This window comes from Ambystoma mexicanum, chromosome 7q, assembly GCF_040938575.1.
Source record: "Ambystoma mexicanum isolate Mex_15411 chromosome 7q, UKY_AmexF1_1, whole genome shotgun sequence".
NCBI lineage: Eukaryota > Metazoa > Chordata > Amphibia > Caudata > Ambystomatidae > Ambystoma > Ambystoma mexicanum.
Window position 1 is genome coordinate 86,720,945 of NC_090941.1, and position 19,795 is coordinate 86,740,739.

Consider the following 19,795-nt stretch of genomic DNA (forward strand, 5'->3'; position numbering starts at 1 on the left):
ATAGATGAAAAGACAGCACGATGTATAATATACCTGGTACTGTTCCAAACGAAAGGAAGATTTCAAGGGAGCACGGTGCACCTGGTATGGAAAACACGAGACACATACCCGTACGAAAATAACTTCCTCAAGACTTATTTGAGTTACCACAAGAGCAGTTTGCATGCTGAAGCATTCAGATACATGACAAATGGTCCTGAAAAAGGAGAAACAAAGAAAGTAACACTACAGTACCTACCATGTGATTGGTACGCCACTGAAGTTCCTGGTAAAAAAGGATGTTGGGAAAGACCACTGATAATAATAACAGGAAAAGTGTACCTGGGTGACAAATGGGACACAGGAATGGTTGGCAGCAACATGGTAATGAGAGAGGATACTACAACTATTGCTGAACACAATAACAGATGTTGGATGACTTGGGTCAAGTACGTACCCATGCTGACGTGGATGGAGAAGGATGAAGACCCAATAATAATACTGCCGCTGACTGCGCCTAAGGTATGCTACCAACATAAAGGAGAGGTGGACGTAGGATACAACACCAACTGTGCAAGCGTGACGGAGTTACCTGAGGGGGGATCAGAAACAGCAGTAGTAATGGACCATTACTGGTCCTGCGGAGACAAGGCATACCACACACTGCCCCCTCTATGGAATGGTATATGCACAATGGTGCACGTTAATGTACCATCACTAGTGGTGCCCCAGAAACATGTGAATGTGGCGAACTTCCCCAAAATGGTTGAAGGGAACAAGAGGAAGAAGAGATCTGTACAGCCCCAGAAGGGGCCAGAGAATGAAAACAACTGCAACAACACTGTCCTGAATAGAAAGAAAAGACAAGGAGAACCTCTGACAGGAAATTACCTATGGGGAAGGTCGGAAACAGCACTCACTTCAATTCCGCCAGAACACAGACTATTCAGCAGAGCAGCAATGTTCTTCTCCTCAATCATACATCCGGGACTACAGGCTTATGCAAACGCAAAATGGCTCCAGATAACTAGATGGGAACTAATGATGACGATTAATTCTACAGTAAATGGATTCAACGCAATAAAAGAGGAACTGCGAGCAGTGAGGATGGTAGCACTACAGAACAGATATGTACTGGACCTCCTCACAGCAATGGAAGGAGGAGTTTGCGCAAAGATAGGACAATCATGCTGCACATTCATCCCTGCCAACGATGCTGACAATGGTACACTGACAGAAGCCGTGTCACAATTGGCCCAGATGCACTCCAAAATGATGGATGAAAGTAAAAGTCTGAAAAAGGATGAGAGCTGGTTTTCAATATTATGGTCATGGATGCCATCTTGGATGTCAGATGGACTGAAGGTTATAGTTGGATGCATTATTTTGCTGGAGCTGCACTGATCATAACAAGATTTTGGAAGGCCCGGAAGGCACGCACCACAGACGAGATGATCGACATGGTCGGTATGCACCCCTTGATGCCAGCAGATGACGGCCAACACACAGGCACAATAATAAAAGAGAGAGAGAAGTTGCGCAACCAGATCATCACCAACCACCTGGACCCACCATCCATGAAACTCGAAAACCCAAGAAACCCAAGGAGCTACATAGGGAAATGGGTATACTGCACACCTGGAGGAACATGTGCATACATGTATTGGTCATTTGAAGACCATGTTAACCACTATGGGCATTTGGGAGGAGTAACTAAAATATGGAGAGTGAGAGGAGATAAGGAAAAGGATATGTTTGTGGTCGACAAGTCGACCAGAGGGGGGACTGAAGTGGGAGAATGGAACAAAAGGCTCCCACCAATCCCCTCTCGCCCCTGGCCTAGAGGATCACGGCCCAGGCACCCGCCACGAGAGGAGTTTGCCCATCTACCAGACGACCAAATACCCTGGTACAGGAACATACGGATGTGCCCACCCGCCTGCCCAGCAGCCTGCCCTGCCCATGCCGACACCTGCGGCATGGATGAACTCGACTAAACCAACACATCGTTAGAGATGCCATGACGACCTAGCCAACGGTCAGCACACCTGTGCAAACATGCACACTGGACACTCCCACACCAATCCACACGAAGAACATACTCAGTGCTATGACGTAGGTGACGGACACACCCACGGACGTGCATCTTTATTATTTTTCACATAGGCTTTTCAAAATACAGAAACGCAAGACGCACAATGAACTCATCTAAAAAGCTTGCTCACGCTTCTCCTAAACTCAGGCGCCATAATGAGAAATGTGACGAAGACACGATACTGGGGATAAAGCAATATGATACCATAACCTAAAGCACCTGTGTATCAAACGGCTCCACCTATACACCAGACCCAAGTAGGCCGCAAGCAAGAGCTTCCATGAACATTAAATGAACAAGAGTTCGGTTGCTGACCCTGCAGAATGAGCCCGCCGAAAGCAGACAGCCAAGGGCACAATGTTGCAAACTCGCATGCTGCAAGCCAACGCCAAGGTCACACCTGCAAATTAAACCAGGCTCACAGTGGAAAAAACAATATTAATTGTGCAGAATTCTGCCTCAACCACGGTCCCACCTCACGTGACCAAGCCGAACCTGACAGTGTGCCAAGCCCAGGAGGAGGGAGGCCCTGGATCCCTCGTTTCAAGACACAGGCAGATACAATTAAGCGACCCAATGAACATCTGCGGCGGTGGGAGTAGTCGGCCTTCCAGCATATGAATAAATCCTCACATTGTCTGCACATACCCCTAGTGAAACATTGTTGCAAATGACAGGTGCACCGCGAGCTGGGAACAGCGATGGTCCCAGACTGGGAGGCTCGCGAGTGGACGAATCAGAACATGGGGCTCTTATCACTGACGCCATTAACATTGACCAATCCTCAGGGGTCTTCATGTAACAATTTTCATGTATCAAATTGAAGGGACAACCCAAGCATACCACCTGACTAACCCTTAACCACTAATAATACTCTCTATACGTATGCTATACTAACCCTTCCACTCGAGCAACCAATCCAGAGTGGCGATAGGTTTTTTACTAACTTTCCAAGGTGACGCAAGTAGCGCGTCATACTAAGGTAAAAAGGGCCTGCGAGCCCCACGATTAGGAGTGTGTGTCAGGACGGACACGTACGATCCTTGACCCATCCCTGCCGTTTTGTCTAATAAACAGCAGAACCACCTTGCTTCTTGAGTGTGTCTCATACTCTGTTGTTTTGGGATATACGGGAGGAGTTGGGGCCTCCCTGCCCGGAGGTCCGTGGACGGCCCAGCCGACCCCGGGAGAATTTCCCCCCGACATCGCACTTCACAGAGTTGGTCCAACATGAATCTACCTGAACATATCAAGTATGGACTAGCTTCAGGTCTTCCTCTCATGCATACTTACCAGTGGACTTCTCACCTAAATAGTATGTATCTTTGTTTGTTGTGGAAGCCTAGCCTGCGCTGCCAGAACTTTTATTCGTATGAACAGATAGGTACTGACTTGATATCATTGTACTATTGGAGTAACTACGAACAGTGTTTGTATGCAGAATACATCATGTGTATTGTGGGTCTTATTTGTAAAGTGTGCTTGGTGTTTAGACAGTGCCAGGAATTAACATTATTTACTGTGGCATCTCACCAGTTACAGAGGGGAGGAATGGGACTGGAGGATTGCCCACCCCCACTGCCCTAAACATTTGTCTCTCAGAAGATTGATCATGAAAACCTTGAAAATACCACAGGAAAATAACTTTTTCAATTTAAACCTTTATTCGGCATAAAAACCGTTAGAATAAAATTCAGTTTTGACAATTTATGCAACAGAGAAATACAATAAATTTGATGTAAAAATGTTAAAAGAAATACAATAAAACCATATATCAAACTATCAATTTATCAGGGCAAGTCCTAAAATACCAGTCAAAAATAAATGACAACTTCTCCCAATATCACGCTCGCAACCTCTTTATTAAAAACACTTCCCATGTGTCTCTGTCTTAATATCCATGCTCGATGCACATAGCGTGCTGCTCGAAGAACAATTGTCCTGTCGACTGAGCACATTAGAAGTTGCCTAGCTGCCTTTGTGTCACACACTCCCAGCGTGGTAAATAATGGCTTCAGGTACACTCTCCATAAATCTATAGAAACAGGGCATATTAGCATATATTTTGTTAATGTTTCATTGGTAGAAGCAGACACTGGGCATAGCCCAGATTTCGTTATTGACCGTGTGCGAGTGTGCCATGCTGTATGCAATATCCCCAGCCTTGTTTGTGCGTATAGACAACGCCCGTAGGGGGGGTGAATTTCATCAAGGAAGCTCAGTGAGTTTCCCGTCATTTTACTGCGTGAGAACTCCAGAGCATTCTTCAGGGATGCCCATTGGTCTTCCACCCTTTCCATAGCATTCCCCCTTGCTTTTGCTTTAAGGTCCATTTTAGCTGAGTTATTGCAAATCAGTGGATTGTCTAGAGAGCTCTCTCATCCCACGTACATAACAGATGTTTTACTTGGGCCAGCCAGCCACAACTCTTTACCCCTTCCAATAGTAGAACATTGTTCAGATCCTCCCGGTATGTTGTTAGGCCCAGGGCAGACCATAGTCTGACCCAGTAAAGTACTGGCTTGAGAATAATCTGGTCGGCTATGGAAAAACACTAAGGAGTGCTTGCACCAGGGATGTCTGGGCACTTTTGGGTAGCAGAAGTAACTTTTTCAAGAATGTATTCTCAGTGCTTGGCAGTGGGACCAATTTGGAGTGGCCCCACAGCTCAGCCCCGTAAAGTGCCACTGGTGTGGCTTGCTTATCCTTTAATTCTAGTGCTGGGAAAATTGCCCCACTACCATGGCTAGAGAAAAAAAGAATGTATTCCACTGCTATACTTCCCCAGGCTACCCTTAGCCTTAATAAATTGATCAGACCAGCCACCTGACACGTGGAACCTGATTCCCAAATAATCAAAAAATCTGACTTGTTCCAACTTCATGCCATCTGCCACTATTTTTAAAGGAATGTTCTTCATGTGGAAAGGCTTAAAGACAACAACTTTAGTTTTTGCAGTATTTAATTCCAAACCAAGCTTGCTACGCTTACACTAGAAAATTGCAAATTATGTCTCGAGAAACTTAGGGGATGTGGACAGGATGATTTTGTCATTAGCGTAGAAAAGGGTCGGCCATTTCTTGTTACCTATTCTCGGTGCGTCTAGGGCATCCTTTTCTAATGCCTCTATTAGGCCTTATATATAAAGTAGGAAGCGGAGGGGCACCAGGGCACATCTCTGATGCACCCCTCTATTCAATGCAAACAGCTTTGTTTGTTCCACCAAGGGCCACAGTGGACTGATGTCTTAGATTTTGAGTATAGTAATTTAATACTCGGGTGCATTACGTTCCCTTAGTACCTGCCATAGGGTTGTTCTTGAGACAGTATCAAAGGCTGATTTGACATTGAAAGCGATGGCATAGAGCTTGATTTTAGACAGAATTAAATATGTTTGGATCCGTAAGAACAAAAGGAAGAAGTGGTCCACAGTGCCCCTGCCAGTGCGGAAGCCTGCTTGCGCCCCTAAAATAACCCGTGCTCCATTCACCCAAATTTGAATCTGGTCAGGATTATTCTTCCAAATATTTTGCTGACACAATCTAATAGCGAGATTGGGCGGTAGTTCTCTGGGAGTCTCCATCCCCCCGTTTCTTGTAAATGGCGACTATAGTTAGGGATTTCTCTTGTACCAATGACAGCATTAAAAAATGTAAGCAGGATTTGGGCCCAGATTAGAATTTCATCTTTATAGAAGTCCACTAGGATCAAGTTAGGGCCAGCCGCATGCCCCGTTTTTTGTGAGTTCAGGGCATTTTTGACCTATTCTATCGTAATCATCCAGAGCACTGGTTGGGTTAGGTCATTCCCTTTTTGCCCGGGCTCTGTCCCTGCTAGTGGATCTAGTTTGCATATAGTCTAGAAACATAAGTCAACCACTCTTCTGCTGAGATGTGCCATTGGAGAGCCTGGTCAGGATTCTGCTCCCTTGATGTTACAAGTCTCCAGAAGGCTGCACTATCTCCCTGCTCCAGTGCCGTATACAGGACTGCCCACCTTGTCTTGGCTGACTCTGCTTTATTTGTTAAAATTGGAGCCTTGTATTTTGCCCTAAGATCCTGGAGGCAGTGCTTATCCAGGGCTGCAATGGCTTTCTTTGCCTTTCTACAATCCTCATCGTACCAAGCATTTGGTGCTGTGATCTTCACTTTTGGACGACTTGGAGCATACGTTAGAAAGTGGGCCAATTTCTTGCTTAATCATTTGAATTCTGTAATGATAATTTTGTATGACAAACTGCTGTTGTAGATATTTCCCAGGTTGTCTCTGATGGAATCATAGACCTCTGGCTTTAGGCCTTTTTTTTATCCATGTAGCCCAATTCGTAGTTTTCCTTGCAGTATCGAAGCAAATCACAACTTGGCTCCTGTCCCGGTCTGGCTTCGACAGTGGACTTGATGCTTTTGCACAGAGATGCAGCACAAGGGGATAGTAATCACTCTCACTTCTTTCTACTAATTTGGAGCCGTGGACCTTAGAGCAGTTGGTGCATGTGATGAAAATCTAGTCTATGCGCAATGAACCATTATAGCCATTGAATGTTACTTTTGCTGGCTGGTAGCCTGGTGTTCTGCCATTACAGGCTCTTAGGTTCAGATTCGCAGCAGTGCAAGCTGTTTTCAGCAGCCATCTATGGACCCTTTTTGGCAGAGCAATCTTGAGAATTGGAATAGATCAAGCTATGTCTTGATCATCCCAAAGCTTTGACATGGCTCCGCTGACAATGTCTAGTTAAGGTTGGTTATAGAACTTAACTAGCAGGAATCTGTCCACTTTTTTTGTTGCCACTGAGAGGACCTGCATATCCGTTGAGTGGGTATCCACATTGGTCATCTTCAACCCCAAGTTTATATCAATCCAAATCTGTAGGCCCCCCAATGGCCTACCCACCATACCCCCAGACTCTGGGATAGTGTAGTTCACATACCCTTGGAAATTCATAGGGGCAAATGACTGTGTCTCCAGGAACAGCAGCACCTCATGTTATCTGTCAAAGGTACACCAATCCGGCTCAGATATAACTGTATTGAGCCCTGCTATATTCCAGGAGATAATCTTTGTTGTGTGTATAATTGTTTCTACACAGCCTTCCTCACTTGGTCAGGAGTCTGTTCCAAGTTGCTGATAGCATAGCACGGCCATGTCCCACCGATTGAAACGTATTCCCCCTCTCATTATAGTCTAGGCATCCCATCAGTTTAAGATCCAGCTCAGACAATGCAGGTGAGGAAGCACAGAGTAGAGATGCGATGGCAGATGAAGCTAGTTTTATAAGTGCCCAGTTTGTGGGGTTACTCCACTTTGGCAATTCCACACATATTAGATTCCTACTTTTTATTGATGAGAGCCACAGGATATCCTTCCATATTGCTAGTAATCTGGATCGCTTTAGGGATGGGCTGGCAGCAGTTGGCGACAGTTCCTCCAGTTCAACCAATTGGCCGAGAGGTATTAGGGGCCTTAGGTTTTGCCAGGACTTTGGACGGTCACTTAGATGTTCTTTATGGAAGTCCATTGCTGCATATTTCATTGGCAATTGGCCAGGCAGACTATTGGAAGTGTGTCTAGTAACTCTTTGGGTGTCATTCGTAATGTTGGTTTCAGATTTATTGCTAGGTTGCCTGCTTCCTTGCATCTGGGTCTCTAGATGCCCACTCGCTGCCCTGGCATTGCTCTTTGTCCATAGGGCCACTGAGTTCAACCGCCTTGTTGTCCCATTACCCAGTTCTTTTGTAAGGGTACATGGGGTGGAGAGTCAGATCAACTGGGCTTTGCAGTGCCTTTTGACCCGGAGAGAAACCCCACTTGCCTTAGCCTGCTTGAGTTCTTTCCTTTCGCCAGCCTTTTCCCATAGCTATTTAGCTGCTTGGGTCAGTAACCTAGGAGAGACATCTCTAAGCAGTCCCCCTCAATTGCATCCTTTTATGATGCCGCAATTATAGTTAGGGTATCTTTATGCATGGTGACAGGATGGGTCGAGAAAACATCAGATTGTTGTTGTTCCATTGCTATTGGCTTGTTACTTGTTGAAAACCTGAAGGCGTTAGTCTCTGCAGGCTCAACAGTTTCAGCCCCTTCTGCTGGCTGATGGATATGGGTCTTAGTAGGTGTTATTCCTTGTGTGCTTAGGTCCGGACTGCTGGCCAGGATAACATATACAACTCTTCCGATAATATGTTTTAGTTCTTGATGTTCTGCTCGCAAGTTTATACATAGTGAGAACAACGCCTCCACTTTATAAAGTATGAAATTTAGGTGGGACGTTAGGGCGGTGTGAGGGCCCAATTCCATTGAAGAGTCGCCCTTTGGTGCAGTGGTTGCAACTTCCGCATATGCACTTTCCTTGCTGAAAAGGACATTGAACTTGAGGCCAAGGCTTCAAGGTTAGGGCTAGCTGACAGATCTATGCCACCAAAGCTGTTGCGATTATACTTCGCTTGGTTCTGTCTCAGCGACTTGCGCTTCTGGTCAAGAGAAAGGCTAAGCAGCGAGCCGTCATTATCAATCATAAATGAACGGTGTCAATTTGTGATCTCAGGATTCATTCTGGAGTCAGCCAAGAGGGGTAATAGTGGGTCTGCGTCAAGTGCAGAGGGCGATGGTAAAGGGCACAACACTGAGGTAAGTAAATAGGTAGTGATTTTGTCTTGCTTTCCAGTATTGCTACTGGCAGCACCGGGTCGATCATTTTTCCCTTTTTTGGGACAACTTTGGGCTTTCAATATCTCTGCCCATTTACCAGTGCTCTGGGGTCTCTTTCCCAGACAATGTGTCCCGATGCGCAGACCAGCTCTGCGTGGCCTCAGTAATTTCATCCTCTCTGTATCGTGGGTTACAACAGGGTTAACAGAAACAACTAATAAATTGAACAAAATAACTACTATTATACTAATAAGGGACTCTTGCCTTATTGGTTACACTTGGTGACCTGATTGTTTATTTGTAAAGATACTTGGCTTACTATTTGAAGCAGCATTTGGAAATAATTTGAACAAAATCATCTAGACACCCCCACACAAGGGTAGTGTCAATAACTATATCTGTGGTTGGAGCCCCCTTCTTTGTTCCCTAATGTATAATAGCCCTTCCATCCTTCTACATTAGGGGCTATCCCTTCCGTTAAAAAGGGTTACAGCAGGGAGACTTTGTTTTCCCGCGATTGCCCCTTTTGTCCCAAATTATTATTTTGTTGTCCCTTTTTAGTCCATTAGCCAGAGAGCTCCACCAGGCCACGAAGACCAGTGTTAGTGTGGGGTGCTGTCTGCACTACCGCCACAGAACACAGGTGTAGGGGTCCTAAATGTCACTCTGGACTGGCTCTATGCCTGTAGCAGGGGGCTCTCTGACTCCAGCAGCAGCCTCCCCCATCCCCTATTTCAAGTGTTCCAGAATAGCGAGGTGTTGCTAAAAGGAATTAAAAATTCAAGATAAAAAAAAGAATTGAAAAACAAGATACAAGCCCCTCACTTTCTCTCGTGCTGCAGCTCGTATTGCGACCTCTCCTCTCCTCTCAGGATAGCAGATTGACTGGTGCGGCTTGGCACTGCTCCTATCTCACAGCACAGTATGGCACAGCGAAGATGTAAACACTGTCTGGAGAGGGGAGACCCCGGGCGGCAGTCAGAAGTGCTGAAGACACAGAAAGGCACATAGAGTGAATGCAAACAAATGCAAAAAGCGGACTTAGCAGCGTGGCCATGTCAAGCCGCAGCTCCACTACCATCAACAGTGAGGCCGCCTCCGACCTTGTCAGGGATACCTCCAAAGTATAAACAGTGCACATCTTTTAAACCTAAATACATGGCATTGAAATATTTGCTGTAGACTGCAATCAGAGGTGGATTTAACAGTTGAACAAGGGGAAAATCCCCAGGGGAACCTTTGCTCTGCTGTTGTCCCCTCAAGTCAGACAGGGCTGCATAGGCCCTCCCAGTGAGGCTTCATCTGTTTAACATGTCTCAGCAGCAGATTATTTAAAACAGGAAACGACTAGAGAAGGGAAAAGGTAAAATATAAAAGGTTTTAAAACATTATGTAAGTGTGATTGATGGATGATTAGAAAATATGGGGGTACAGAACAGGCTGTGTGAAGCAATCACTTTGTGTATGTGTGCGATTTTTTGTAAGTAGCAGTACACAAATCACATGAATAAATAAATAAATAAATACATAGAGAATGTATCAAGCTTATGCATATAAGGTTTAGTTTTGAGAAGCACCATTCTGAGCTAGCACCACCCACAAGGGCTTTGAGGGATTGCCAAAACACAGCAGAAATATTGGGAAAGGAACTGTATGATTACGTAACTTCACTTGTTTCTAGCATTTCTTTCATTTCTCACCAGATACAACAGACACGGTACAGTCGGAAACCGACACGCAGGGATCACATACATGGAGGAACGTCCACGCATCTCTCAATGGACCCTGGCTCGAAGGCCAGTTTTGATGGCATCTGATGTCATGATTATCGTCATTCTCAGTCTCATAAACCTATCTTCACTCGTGATAGGCTGTTGAGTAGTAGGTCACATATAGAAATGTATGGAGGTGGTTGTTATTGGACGGTGTAGTGTCAGGTGTTACGCTAAGCTATTCCCAAAAAGTTGATACTTGAAATTTGTTACAGTGTGTAAGCCCTGTGATTGGTCAGTGACCCTTACTGTCTACCCCTATGGGACTTTTCTATGCTTGAATGGGCCACAAGCCCCCTGATCCTGGGACTAACTATGTCCCCAGCCACGGAACACCTGTGAATGGTGCCTTGTGCAATCGTGTATCTGCGAAGTGCAACTATGTGTCAGCATCATGACAGTGTGTAGCCCATTACTGTAATGAGCGTGGTCTGGTTCCCAACACAAAACTGTAGCGTGACTGTAACAATTTTGTTCCAGCTATTGTCTGGACGGCGGAACAGTTTGCTCTTCTTAGGCCTCAATCTTGGCAGCCCCTCAGCTCGGCCAGGTCACGTGCTTGGAGACCACGTCTGTGAGCCCTGAATAATTTTGAATTTTGTCAGAGAGCGCACCTCTCCTGCAGCCGGTGTTACTTAGGTTCAGAGTGAGGAATGTCATTTTCAACATTGCAACCTTGATGGCGGCTTCGCTCCTGCCACAGAAGTTCTGCTTGTACATAATTCTGTGAGGCTTGGGGTCCCACTTCTAAGCCGATCGTGGCCTGCTAGATTTCTTAGGCCATGGTCTGGCTTCTATTATACATGCTGTCAGGCCCCTTGAGTGCTCCTGTCACACCATGGGGTTATTTGCATATGAGCGTCTCATGCATTTACACAAACTCTTCTTGCTTCTTGCGTCACTGCGGTACTCTAGCAGGCCTAATGGCAAAATAATAGACGTGCAGACAGTAGGTATATGTCACTGTCCTCTAACTATCGAGCTGTATACCTGTGTTCTTTGTGTAGTTGAGTATGTGTGAGTGTCCAGGGTGTGCGGATAGCAGGTGTGCTTCATGTCTAACGTAGCTAAATCATCATGGTGTCTCTACTGACAAGTGGCTTGGTTTCTTGGTGCTTAGTCGAGTCTGTCCATATAACCGTCTCCAGTTCCGTCTTGCATCTCCTCGTTCACTCTGGGTAAGATTCACACTACTGCTGGGTTGTAGGGTCTGCTGGGAGGGTATCTCTCATGATAATTATCCATCGTTGGAGCAGTGGGAATGGGTGCAACTTCGTATGAACAACGGCCGTATTGTTGTGGATTATTTTTCCTGTTGAAGGGTCTTCCGGGATGGAGGGCACATTCTGATTCTCCCTCTTCACATCACCCTTGAGGTTTTCTCTGTTTAGATGTATATTGATACCACTTTCATCTAGAGAATCAGTCATTTAGGATATTGGTGGGTGATATGCCTCTGCACCCTTTTGGAGTTCCAACACATTCCGAGTGTTGCTGTCTTACTGCCACCCTTCTGGCTTTCTGACCTAAGGTCCATAACTCATTTTAATTTCTCCTCCATCCCTGGGGATTTCTCGTACACTCATCTAGTCTCCTAAAGGACAAAATGTTTCTGTTTTACTAGTTTATAGGATTAGATATTGTGTGTTGTTCACTTCTTCCAAGACCAATTCTCAGGTTGTTTTCGTTCAACCCCTTGTCTAATTGGTTATGAAGTGTCATGCTGCATTCCCCGGTTTCACTGGTGTCAGCAATCATTGGTATTAACATATATGAGCCTGCATAGCTGACTCTTTCAGCTTCTTCTTATTCCTTTGCAGAACAGTCAAACTCTACTGTTCAGGTCAGGCTAGAATCCAATGATTGTTTATTGGCCTTTCCACGTTCCAGCCAGATTATGACATAGTAGTATTGGTAGTTTAGATGGTTCCAATATGTTTGCGTGGTGTGATCAGATTTGTTTCTTAGTGTTTCTATTCCATTTCAGGGTTTGGTCTAGCTTCCATTTCTTTATGTTTACTAGGTGTCATTGTGCTGATTGAGAGCTTAGGTTCTCCTTCTTTATCACTCTTCTTGTCTTGTAGTCTTTTCACTGGGGATATCAGTACCTGTTCTTAGCTGGGTCCTTTGGTTATTGAAGGCCAGCTTGTATTTACCTCAAGTCTCCTTGTCTAGTTTATTGCAGGCGTTCTGGTTGGAAGCAGTTTTGCCTGGCCATGGTCTAAGGGAATAGACATATCCTTGATACACTCAATGCTCAACTCATTGGGCCTCATTACGAGTCTGGCGCTAACCAAGCCTGAAAAACCGGCAGGTTATCACCAGACTTGTAGTACCATTCTGCCTCCGTGATTCCCGAAAATCACCGGGGCATTACGACCCCAGTGACCCGGGAATTCCGGAGGCAGAATTGTGTAAGTCCCCATTCCCATGGAGCCCCATAGGACTCCATGGGGATGGGGACAATGGAAACACTGATCCCGTCTATGACAGAGCCGGTGTTTCGATGTCTGCCTGCGGGTGGGTGATGTTAAACCCGCCAGGTCAGACCTGGCGGGAGTGACACCTCCCGCCTGCAGGACTCTTAATCAGCCGGCCCCGAAAGAACAGTGGCAGTGGTTTTACCACAACCGTTCTTTCCGGACTGGCAGGGTCGTAATGAAGCCCATTTTGTTTAATATATTTAGCCTACAGTGCTGTGTTTGCATCCTCTTTAGTGTTGGAGTGGACATGGCTTACAAAGAGTTCCTATGTAATTCAGGATTAAAACATACCCACTTAGCAGTTTACACAGCGAGACAGAGAGAAAAAGAGAGAGAGAGAGAGAGAGAGAGAGAGGGAGAGAGAGAGAAAGAGAGAGAGAGAAAGAGAGAGAGATCACATCATAGATAAAGAGATGTTTTTCAAAAAAACACTCCTTCACCGCTAAACACACATTTCCAACACAACCATGGAGGTGGTTCCTTGCAATTACAACGAAAACAGAGATAAAGAAAACTTTTTTCATGACCCTAAAAGAATGAAAAATACCAAATGTTTCTTTTCTTTTTTAATTTGGGGGTTCCCGCTCCAAGCCCCCATTTCCCTAGTTCCATAAACCTACCCCAAACCCCTCCCGATCCATTTTATTCCTGTAGCCCACCACCATATGTATTCTAAATAAATAAATTGGCATTTTTAGTTATTTTGGGGTAGTTTAAAAAGTTGTTTGTTATTCCTAATTCGTTATGATCACTCTATACCCATGGAGGTCCGTGTGTCAGCATTCCAATAAATTGGAATTTATTTTCTCCAGGAATTAAAACTGTAGCAGTCCTTGCTCAATTGTTTCCTTGGGTATCTTGTCCCCATACACTTCGACACATTTACTACTTGCAGTCTCCTAAGGACCTTTAAGGGGAGGCCGCTGGAAAACATTACTCCTGGCCTCTTTTCGGGTTTTGCTGCCAAATGATGCAGGCAGGACAGGAACTGTTCTTGAATAAGCAACTGTCACAAAAAATGTTGACCCTAATCGACTCCTGCCCAGAACGTGGTGCTAACTATCTCAGGGATGGTAGGAGCACAGAGAGTGTGCACACAGATGATACATAAACTTGGTTGTAGAATTTTCTCTCCATCATAGCTCTGGATTGAAATGCGAAATGTTTCAAGTACTGACCTTTGGAAAAACAGGTTAAAGAACTGAACATTGAAGTCTCCTTAGGTTAAAATAGTGCAATGTATGTTAGCTGTGGCTGCACAAACACGCTAATCACATTTCATGTCTGGGTAATGTTAGGCATTACATATTATTCCTTTGTATATCAGAAGTATAGCTTGCCCCATGAGGTTTTAGATAATTTCAGTTGCAAAGGAGCTTGGCAGGTGATTCCATGTCACGAGGGAAACCGTATTACACTCCAGTGTTTTGCTTTTACCTTAGTTTTACTTCTGTAATTTGTATTCAATTTAAGTTGGCCATCACTACAACTCCCAGCAGGAAATTGACAGAGAAGTCAAATCCCAGTACTGTGACATGGTGTATTTCCTAACACTGAGGGCCTGATTCTCATGTGGGTGTAAAGTACCGAAAAGGTCGTAAAAAGCGTTAACTACCTTTTCGTTACTTAAGACCTATTCTGAAGGTGGCTCATTCTTCCGAAGTCGGTATGAATGCGCCACTTTTGGAATATATGTGGCGGTTGCTAGGATGGGTGGGAAACCAACCTAGCAACCGCAGCATTAGTTAACATGCCATTTAAAAAGGGGTATTCTTGTTTGTTAATGTGGCACAAATATACAGTACCATTTCGGTGCCAGTATTGTGGAGGTGTGCCACAGGAAAGTGGTAGCAGTGCAGGTGGGTGGCCAAACATGATTGTTTGGGGGGGTAGGATGGGTGAGACACTGGTTGCATTGAACCCTGTCTCTCACCTTCACACTAGCAGTACCTTTGTGCTGTAGTTAAGCATGACATTTTTTTTAAAGTACAGTGTATGAGGTAATGCTAGTATGCAGGTGAGAGACAGGGTTCAATGCGCTTGTAAACTTAACCAATATCCATATGGAGACATAAACATTTGCAAACATTAACTGCTACTTTGCATGTTGAATATGAAGGGTTCTCGGCAGCACTTCGTAAAAATAACGATTATGTTGTTATTAAAGGAAAGTGTTGCTGAGATTTTTCCATTGTGCCCGTTGTACCCAAAAACAGGCGGAAAGATGGCGGTGAATGTCGTGCACTACGAGGATGTCCAGGCCCACTTCTGAATAGTGGTGGAGCCTGGGCGTCCAGATTTGGCGCAGTGATTCTTGCTCTTTAGCATGCACACTGCGCCAACTTCAGAATTGTGCCCTGCGTCATCAGGCAACCCTAGGTGCAACGTAATTCCTCCGACTTTATATTTTAACTTGAAAATGTCCATCATGCGTAGGTCATCCTGGACTCACCAAATGACTATGATAAAAGGAGCACAGAATGGCTTAAAAACGCTGTCGCACAGTCTCAATACTGTGGCCATTCCATACATAACCAGAATTAACCCAGTAACGAATATTGTCAAAATATAACAGGCAGCCATTAAAACACCATGGTCTTGCATCAAACACTGATTATGCATACATGTCTGCCTTTCTGAAGTTTTATATGAATAATCATGTGAGTTTTAGGAAGCATCTCCCATGGTACTACCTAATAGTGCTCTGTAGTACAGTGCGCACACAAAGGTGCATTTTGGCGCACAGAAATGAGCATATTTTGCAGTTAAGCTAATTAACACTTAGCCTTTCATAAGAGAATTAATCTTAGCAAATACCCGATGACTGCAAAATTAAATGTTTGTTTGCTAGTAATTCCTCATTTGTCAATCCTGTAATTGAAGAAATATATGCATGCAAAATGCTCCTTTGGCGCAAGAGTGGTTTATTTCTAATATGTATGTATATGCCTGTTTCTTCCTAATTCACCGTCCAAAGAAAATCTGTGTTACAAGTCTTTTGTCATTAATGAGTTCAGTCATCTCATTGGTGAAGACATCTCAGTATCATCTTGCCGATTGGATGCCTAAGCCAAGTGTTCAGCCAAATATGGAAGAAAGGAAGAAATAATAGACACTCAAGCTCTATTGAGTTATGCTAATGCTATGTTACATTTGTCTTGCTTTTTTAGGGATCAGTCGCAGCCAGGGGCGTCCGAGTGCACTGCCAATCTGGCAATGCACACACAAACAAACACTGGCCTTTACAAACTATAGAAGAAACAGCTATCGCTTGAACTACAGGAAGCCATTGCATAGACTAGTGGTTTGTGTTGTGAAGTTTCTACTACCTCTCCTGACCATATCATTTGAAACCTTTTGCTTGGAAAAGGTATGCTGTGCGTGAGTGGGGATGACAGCCAGGAGTACGCTATAGTGGTTACATTTTCCCTGAAAAACATTAGTAGATGTATTACTATTATTATTATTATTATTATTATTAGCATATTGAGTGTGGTACTAACTTTGTAGTAACTGAGCACTTTGCAAGTGAAGGCACGTCCCTGTTTACGCTCACGCCAGAAAGAAAACAACCCTCAAGGGGAAAAAGGCCAAGAGATTGCTTGCAAGGATAACAAGGTTTAATTGTACAGAATACAAAGGTATCAGCAAAGAACTCTGCTGCTCGAGAACGTTCTGGGGAAACATAGTACAAGCAGAAGCTTAAAAGGCAGTACATTGTCATTGCTATGCAGTAATAACTAGCGTTGCTGGTTGGTGAGACCCCATACTTGGGCCTGCTCCATAGGGGATGCCAGGCTACAATTGGTTCTCTTCTCTGCCGTCGGTCTGTTCACACGTGTGTCAGCTGGGCTCGTCTCTCCGAGGAGTGAAGGTCAGGTTCCTTGTAAGTTACAATATCGAGACTGCTATGATACACTCAGACTACTACTACATCACTGTGGCATGCACCAGGGAGGCTCAGGGACTGGTTCCAGAGGGAAGGGAGGAAGAAATACAGTCACGCTGACCCCTACATTCTATGCTTTGTTTTATTGCACCCCTGGCACCCAAGGCCTCCACTCTCAATTTTGGTCTATAATGTATCATTCCCTGTACCTTGCACTACAAAGGATGTATTTATGTAGAGAGGTGAAATGGGCGTGCATGCTCAGATCTTTTATGGCCATTTGTTTTATGGTTGGGGCTAGGGTTTGTGGACCGGGTCAGTGGTATGGGCCATTGCTCTGGGTAGGCTGGGTGGGGGTTAGAGGTCTACTGATAGCTTGGCTGTGATGAATGGGCACTGCGAGGAGCCTGGTGTTGTCTCACGGCCTTGCCGGGTGCATTCCTCCCAGTGATACTAAGTAATTGCAACAATGAAGGGACAAGGGGAGGCTTCTGTGAGAACTGCCCTTGCAGGTTCATCCCATCTTAATGTTCTGGGCCTCGTCGAGTTCTTCCATTGAGCTAATGTTGTGCCACACGGCCATACAAGACTATGCGTCTACCATAACTACAAAATGGCATTCCTTTCTATGCGCACACTGCATCTATGCATCTATCGTTCCCACTACATTATATCCATGCCAAGTTTCTTAACACAGTCCTTTCCGCCTTGCTAGCACACTACACGGTTGCTTATGGGATTCGCCTGACTCTAAAGCACCTAGGGGGGTGGGATTGACTAATTTCCATTCGAACATTCCCCCCTTTCGTTACTTCTGCAGTAAGGAATTCTTCCCCATATTTGTGCTGATTTTCTCTTCGCACTTCAGCCACATAGGGGGGGTGTTCCTTTTATCACATACAGGCCCTACACACATGTCACAAGCTTTCTCCTGCTCACGCATACTCTTCGGGTGTACATGTCATACAAATGCAGCACCCATCCCCTGCCAGGTCAACCCATACTTCTTTGTAATTTTCAGTGTCTGGGGAAGGGATAATGGTTATGTGATACAGTCGGTCAACTTCATCTCCGAAGGAGATAGGGACCATGTTAGGAATTGGATGATTAGTCTGCACTTCTCCTTTCTTTGTATCATGAGCTACTTTTGGAGTGCCTATAGAGACCATCATCAGTGCGCTATTAGGCACTGCTTTGGCACAACACTGGAGACCCGACTGCCACGTGCTGACAATGACCAAGACAAACACAATGATGTGCACCAACATTTTCACCAATGTTCCAAGCCAGGATGGTGCCCACCTAAACGCGAGCGAAAACCAATCTTCTCCCTTGATGCCAGCTTCCTTTTTCATCTTTGTCTCCAGATCATGCACTGCTGCAATAATTTATGACAATGTCCCATTTACAGCATCTTTAGAAGGTACGAATGTGCAACTTGAACTCCCAATCTTTTTGCAAACACCACCTTTCATTGCTGTCAGCATGTCAAGTACGTAGCAGTTCTGCATTGTCATCAGCCACAGGGCATGCAGCTCGACCCTTATAATGTTGAACCCTTGTTCGGTATTATTAGCCAACAGTTCCCAACGCATGATCTGGAGCCATTTGGCATTGGCTAGTGCTTGCACACCGGGTAGCAATAAGGATGCAAAAAATGTTTCTGCTGAGGTAAACAATTTATATTCTTTGGGTATTTGTTCAAGCAGTTCTGATGAGTCTTTTGATAGGTAATTTGATGCTCTTCTTCTCCTTCGCAGCTGGCTATAAGGTTCTTTGTCAGGGAGGATGCAAAAGTCTGGTGGTGGCAGCGTGTGCTGTGCTGTGATGGTTGGGGGCACTGTGGGCGCGTCGTTGGGCAGTGGCCCTCCTTTCAGGTGCTCTTCTGGGACTAATAACAGGGCTGAGTGTAGCATCACTAGCAAATAATAGCCCCTCCAGGAGGGTAGGAAGTATCCTTGTTGGCCACACACCCATTAGTAGTCCATCAGCGCTGCAGTGCCCTTCTTGAGGTCTGGAATCAACACTGTTCTTTACACCGTTTGTTTGAGCCAACAGAGATAGTTCCTTCACTGAAAAAGCACAGTTCATAAGTGTTTTCTTGGTGCACTTTCACCGGCTTCTCCATGGCTGTAATCCATGTCAATTTTGTGACGTGCTCTGTCCATATTTGTGCGCATATCTGTTCCATTAGTGCCACAGTTTTTTTCTGGAAACCCTAAAAGTCCTTCAGATCTACAAGTGTGGGTCATTTCTTGTCACTTATTGTTAACATATTTCGCTCCTTCGATCACCAAGTTGGGCTGTTTTAAACAGTTTGTGTTGATCAGACTGGTTTTACATTTCTGGGCATCTCAGTCGACAACTTGTAGATGGACGCTGAATGCCTGAAAAGTGCCTCTGAGCCTATATATAACACATTGAATTAGGCATTGTGCCTCTATAATTGGTCCTTCTTGTGTTACTAGAACCATGGGTGCCCCTGATGTGTGCGGTATTGAGGAGCAAAACATAGCAACTGCTATTAGTTGTTTCTCTTCCCACTGCACTCATGCCGGAGTATCAACTGTTTTGTGCTCGGAATGACGGATATCTTCAACCGCATCCAGGCCTAGGCCATGGTATGCATCATATCTGAATTCACGTGCTTGTCTTTTTATTCTGTTATGGCGTGATATGTGTCTTTTTGTCAACCTGCTTCTACTGTTCATGATGTTTACACTGTTATTCATGTTACACAAAAGGTTTTTGACATTTGGAAGTAATACAAACATTTTACTCATATACACATAGTCAAGCATGTATTGCTGTCATTAGTTAGGGTTCTATCATACATATATGTTTTTTTGTTCAGATAAACCAAAGAAGGGGTTTCATTCAGGTTTAGACTTAGGGTCAATTCAGTTAAAATAAAGGGTGTACTTTCGTATAAATT